This window comes from Nanorana parkeri, unplaced genomic scaffold (genome assembly GCF_000935625.1).
Source record: "Nanorana parkeri isolate BGI_ZX_2015 unplaced genomic scaffold, ASM93562v1 scaffold739, whole genome shotgun sequence".
Lineage (NCBI taxonomy): Eukaryota > Metazoa > Chordata > Amphibia > Anura > Dicroglossidae > Nanorana > Nanorana parkeri.
The window spans coordinates 156,411-162,410 of record NW_017307007.1 but is presented as its reverse complement, the minus strand read 5'-3'; the positions used below and the strand labels follow the sequence as shown (position 1 = coordinate 162,410).

The window sequence follows — 6,000 nt, the reverse complement described above, 5'->3', positions numbered from 1 at the left end:
TTGTGGTAGGAGACAAATGCAGTGACAAAGGCTAGGTGCTGCTTGGTCAACTATGAACCATTTCACTGCAAACAAACCAGCCACAGAATTAAGAAATGTATATTGTATTCCTCAGTTCCAAACAATGCAAAGATATGAAAACGTTCAACTTCTAAGACAGTATGGGAGAATGCAATCAAATATAGCAAAATGAGATCAATGACAAATGAGTCAATGCTACAAAGCCAGACGCACGGCATCTTCATCATTCGCTTTATGATTATCAGAAACCAGCAATGTTTAGCCAACTATTCTGTGTCAATCATGTTGGTAATTCAAAGCAAAGCACAATAGGTAATCATAAGTCCACATTATTCTACTAGGTAGCCAGTAAGGCAAAGGGGAAAACAATGGGCATTTGCAAGGCTACCAAAACCTTCATCCAATTAGCAAGATACATAGAGATATTTATCTAATAAGGGGATTCCATTTTTGAGCTTTCCTAAGGTCTGTGTTTGGCAGTCTGTCTATGCCAGACATACTCATCACTGTTTAGGTTCCAAGTGGGTTGGATGATATTAAAAGGAACATCTAGTTGTCATCCTGTATAGTTTGTGAAGCTCTGGCCTATGATATGGTTATATCCTATAACAATCACAGTTATAAACTGGATGGAGAGAGAAACATTTTTTTTTTTAAATCTAATTTTTGTATAACCACAAATCTTTTTTTGCAGGCTCTTCTCACTTGTCACACTATATGAACTTCCATAGATAAGAAAAAAACTTCAACAAATGCTGTATGATACAGGGTTTCACCCAATACTGTATATTCATGGATAGCCCTACACACCACATACACCTTAAATTGAACGGTTTTCACCAAACAGGATGGTTGTCAACTAACATTGGGAAATGAATCTAAACCCAGTTGGTGAGGACAGAAAAGGACAAGGAAATTTGAATATAATTGTATGTGTTCAAATGGCAGAAAATGGTGTACATGGAACTTAAAAGGGAAGTCTGAAATTTGGCCAAGCGCTTTCAGCTGCCATAGACGTAAAAACCCAATTAACAAGCAAACAACGTAGTTTAGCATGCAGGAGAACACAGCCTGACCTGTCCAGTAAAGCTGGAAAGACAACACCTGTGTGGGAAAAGCTTGTAATCCCTAGAAAACAAGTAACTCTCTACTCGCTTCCATGCAGTGCTAATCAAGACTAGAGAATCAGATGCAGAGTGTCAATGTCTAACAAAGGTATGAATACTCCCAAGCCGAAATGAATGCCCACCTATCCATAATTGGTTTACAAGAACAAGTAAGTTTTAACCTGGCAGGAGACAACATGATCTCATATGGTTTTACTTCAGTCCCTGTACACAATTTATTGCATTATGTAAACCTAAAAAAGTGTAGAAACCATGAAACAAATTGCATATTAATAGTAAGCATAATAGAAAGCAGCAGACCTCAAACAGTTATGTAGACCTTAAATTCTGACTAACTGCATATTTACTGGGTCAGTTATTCAAAGTATCAGGCCCCATTCACATGGGGGCTTATGCTGAGACGGGGATTCCTCCGGCAAGAAGATACGGATTCTTGTGGAAGGAGACCCAGGAGTTACCCTTTCATTAACTTGACCGGGCACAGCGGCTGCATCTGAATGGGCACACCTGGGATTCCCGCCACAAGAAACTGTAGGTTCTTATAGCAGGAAAACCCTGAATGCAGCATAAGCCCCCATGTGAATGCAGCCTTTCAGCCAAAGATAGTCAGGCAACTAGAACCATGACAAGGACAAGAATGGTATTGCCTGTATACCTCTCCATACCATTGTACTGTAAAATCTCCCAGTAATTTGGTAGCAAAACATGCAATGAGGAAGGAGGGTAGGGGGTTAGTGCTCAGTTTTTCTGAAGATGGACGTTCATCATGTTTTAAATGGTCTAATTTAATGCCCCTGTACTATTATTATGGTTTGCATGTTACCATGACATTGTTAAAAGGATTACAGCTTAAAAGCATTTTGTGCCATCAATCAAGTTACCATTGAGGCTTGCTATGTGGAAGGAATTGGGGTGAAAGTCTCATTGCGCACATGGGAACACCACTGTGACAGTAGAATCCTATACAGAGTAACCTCTCTAGAGCTGCCATATAAAAGCTGTATATCAAACCATGCAACTGAAGCTGGCCAAACCGTGCCCAAAACCCGAGCAGTGTGTGGCCCCTCAGGATCCTCCTTGTTCGACAAGTAACCTTCTGTTTAAGAAGCCAGTCTGAAAAATCTCATACAGTTTCTGCATGCAGTCAGCTGAGGTCCCTGTTCGGGTATTCTTAAAGCGGTACACCTGCCGTTGTGGATTGGGAATAATGTATATTTTAGTGTAGATGAGGGGGAAATGGCCAGTGCATGACCCAGCTTTACTGTTATAACTGGGGGAAATTCACAAAAACCTTAATAACTGAAGGGAAATGACCTAAGCTAAACACAACACTCATCTCCAACATTAAACAATCTATTCAGGGCCCTGCATGCCATTACCATTATTGTTTATTCATTGTTCCACTGTAAAGCAGTGTTGGTATTTTCTGGATTGCTTATTACATCTCTCCCCTTGTGTGGTTTAAAAAGTTCCCTGTGATTTACAGTGTCAACATGAACAGATTTAAGGCCAACGTAAAGGCCAGCTTAGCGCTACAGAATAATTTTAAAAACAAAGACATTTCATTGGCACTTGCCAAAATAACTTCTCCTAGGTCTTACAAGGTCTGAGCTGCTGTCATCAAAAATATTTCTGAACAAGTAACTAATATGTTGAGTATGTTGTTGTTCCAGATCAGGGGTAGCCAAACTCCGGCCCTCCAGCTGTGGTGGAATTACAAATTCCATGAGGCATTTCAAGATTCTCACAGCCACAGACATGACTCCTGGAGGGAGATGCATCATGGGATTTGTAGTTTCCCCACAGCTGGAGGGCCGGAGTTTGGCTACCCCTGTTCTAGATACAAGACGTATCTTGCAAAAGAATGTAAACCATACATAAAGTCCAGCCCCAAAGCTTCCCCCTTGACACATTATAGACCTTTAGGCCTAGTTTCCACCTGGGCACTCAACATGTGAAAACCAATGATTGCACCTGGGAGTTTTACAGCGCGCAGGAACGCGCTGCAAAACGTCCTACGCCCAAAGAAGTACAGTAGCTTCTTTGGGGCGTATTTGCCGCGCGTTTCCATTGGGATACAGCCAGGTAGCCCTCAGAAACGCGCTTTTGTGGCATGTTTTTTTACCGGCACGAGTGAATGTGTATTGTCAAGATTTCTGTGAGTGATGTGTGTGTGTGTGTGTGTGTTCTCATATGTGTATGTGTGTATGTGTGTGCAGTGTCAATATATGTGTGTGTTTTGTTTTCCCACAGGTTTTAATATTAATCAGAGGACCAACAGATTCACACATTCACTCACACAAAACAAAAAGAAATACACACACACACACACACACACACCCCATACAGTTATACACACACACGAATACACAATTATATACACACACTCACACCTTCGTAAAATGAAAGAAAGAAAGAGCCCCCCCCCCCCTCAACTGTTTACATTTTTTTGCAGGGAGGGGGCACATTTCTTGTAGTGGTTGATTAGTACGGTCTGCACCTTTGGCTGGTGCAGACATTACTAATCCTTCTGCCCTGTTCTCAGTGAAAACTGTCAGAGCACAGGCGGCTCTGACTCAACTTCAGTGCCGGAACCATCAGGAGCAGCTATGTGGTCTGCATCCACAGAGATGCAGACCGTGTAGCTGCTCCTCCAAGTCAGGTACGTGGTCCAAGACTGCGTGCCCGACTTGTCAGCCGGCTGCTGGGCCAGAATTGGCCCACGGGACGGTACTTTGAGGCGTCTGGTTTAGGGACGTATGTTCTCATTACTTTTGAAGACTCTGCTTCCCGATTTGCAGTGCTACAAAATGGTCAAGCATCGACTCTTACTCACAATGTAAATTAGCCAAGTCACTGAAAGCAAAAGCATTCCCTGAGTGGCCCATCTCATTAGCTTTTAGGCTGTTAGAAAATGTGGTGGCTAATCTAAACATCGCTACATTTAATACAGCAAGCAGCTCAAAATGTGAAACTCAGAAATTAGTATTAGGCAAGCACTGCAATTCTAACTAAAATCGGCGCTCACGGAAAACACTGGAGGGAATTGATCAAAACTGGAGCAGACAAAACATGGAGCAGTTGCCCATGGCAACCAAGCAGCTTCTCTCTTCAGTCTGTTCAGTTAAGCTGCCCACACACCTTACAATTTATCTGCAGATTTTCTATGGTCAGATGGAAAAGGTGCAACAGATTCCTCCATCTACACTTAACTGTGTGGATGGAGTAATCTCCACCTGGGCCAATCTGTTTCACTTTCAATCTGACCACAGAAAATCTGCAGATAAATTGTAAGGTGTGTGGGCACCTTTACGCTTTGAAAATGAATGGTGGATGCTGATTGGTTGCCATGCACAGCTGCTCCAGATTTTGTCTGCTCCAGTTTTGATGAATTCCCCTCACTGTACTTCCCCTTCAATATACTATACATTTTTATTTTTTACATGTGTTTGAGCAAAGTAAATCCTGTGGCAGGTAAATGAGCTGCCACAAATGTATTTCAACTTGTATTCAGTTGTGTGCCTGGAGTTCAGCTTTAACACTGTACAGAAAGAACAAAATTAAAAAAGTCTTGTTTTGTAAGTTTACGTCCAATAAATAAATGGAGGGCTTTTCAACCCAAAATACACAAAAGGTTGTGCCATGATGAGTGCATGCTTTAAGGCAAAGACAGGGGAAAGGAAAGTATGCAAACCGGGACATCTGTTTTCTTAATAGCCAAATGCATTCCCTGCTTTATTATTGCATGCTTACCTTACAATTGTAATCTTTTAGATTTGAATAGGTTTGACATTTCATATTAGGTATTATGTAGATGTACAGATGATCCACTAGAAGACGATCTTCACTTCAAAACCCTATCGGTTTCATTGATGACAATGTTTTTAGTGGGTCAGCAGACATACAGGGGTCTATTTATAAATGTTTTCACACATTTGAAAACATTATAAAAACAGACCCATAGACTTGCAGTGTGGGATGTAATAGTAAAGCACAACTACTGTGTAATGCTGAAAAGCAGCAAGCGGAAACTGCCTATGTAATAAAACTAAAATGGCCACTTCATGTACATAGACAATAAACTAAGGCTTTAAAAAAACACACATCTATTTATATAAGCTGGTCATCCGAGGAGGTCAGAGGGAGGATTATTATATAATCATACTAATATAATTACTAGTAATAAAATTACTAATATAATCTGCTTTTGTAATATCAAAAGCTTTGTCCTACCCCCTTCACCAGCCTATTGGTTGATGAGGTCACCCACCACAAAGAGGCTTTTTGGCCATTCAAGGTACAATAAGGGAGGACTGGGAAGGTCTGGCCTGGGGAGCAAATAACTGAATAGTTGGTATCCAGCCTACATGCGATTTTACCTAAAACAAACACGTACTCTGAAAGCAATCTACGCTAGTTTTAGCTTCTGCCTAACAATTCACACTTCACCAGTGATGCAGAGAATACATGCACTGCCAGCTCCCACACTCCTGAATGTTGCTTGCTACTAAACAATGGAAGCTTTAGAGATTTTTCAGTGAGATGCTGGGGTGCTCTCATTAAGCAATGGAGCACAGCTAAGAATTACTACCGCTGCAGTGACCCCTAAGGCTATGTTCACAACATATCTGGTGATATGGAACAGATCTGCAAACGCAGTGCAGTACATTTCTGCAACCTTCCAGGGCCCTTTAACCCCTTCGTGACGGGAGACGTACAGTGTACGTCTTGTCACTTTGTGCCTATATGACTGGCCACGTACACTGTACGTGACGAGTTATATCAGGCTTTGTAATGCCGGTATTTGCTGATTCTCAGCATTTAACAGTCATTCATTAATGTCTCAGTATTG

General features: G+C 41.5%; 1 protein-coding gene across 3 annotated transcripts in view; it reads right to left on the bottom strand.

Moving 5' to 3' along the window:
• The window catches only part of RNF111 (ring finger protein 111), a 78,060-nt gene that overhangs the window by 9,780 nt on the left and 62,280 nt on the right, over nt 1-6,000 (bottom strand). The window lies entirely within an intron of this gene.